Here is a 218-nt window from a genome sequence, read left to right as displayed (position 1 = left end):
GAGGTGACAAATGAGATGAGGAAAGGCTAACCTTGCCAAGGTAGAGGACTTGTCCGCCACCTTATAAAGTTCTTGGGATATAACCTCATGAACTTTTACTTCCTCTCTAATCATGATGCTATGAATCATGATAGCCTGGTCTAGAGTAACTTCAGACCGGTTGCTAGTGGGAATGATTGAGCGTTGGATAAACTCCAACCATCCCCTAGCCACGGGCT

The sequence above is a fragment of the Arachis duranensis genome, chromosome 3, assembly GCF_000817695.3.
Source record: "Arachis duranensis cultivar V14167 chromosome 3, aradu.V14167.gnm2.J7QH, whole genome shotgun sequence".
NCBI classification, from domain to species: domain Eukaryota; kingdom Viridiplantae; phylum Streptophyta; class Magnoliopsida; order Fabales; family Fabaceae; genus Arachis; species Arachis duranensis.
The sequence above is the reverse complement of the archived record's forward strand: the minus strand, read 5'-3'. Positions refer to the sequence as shown.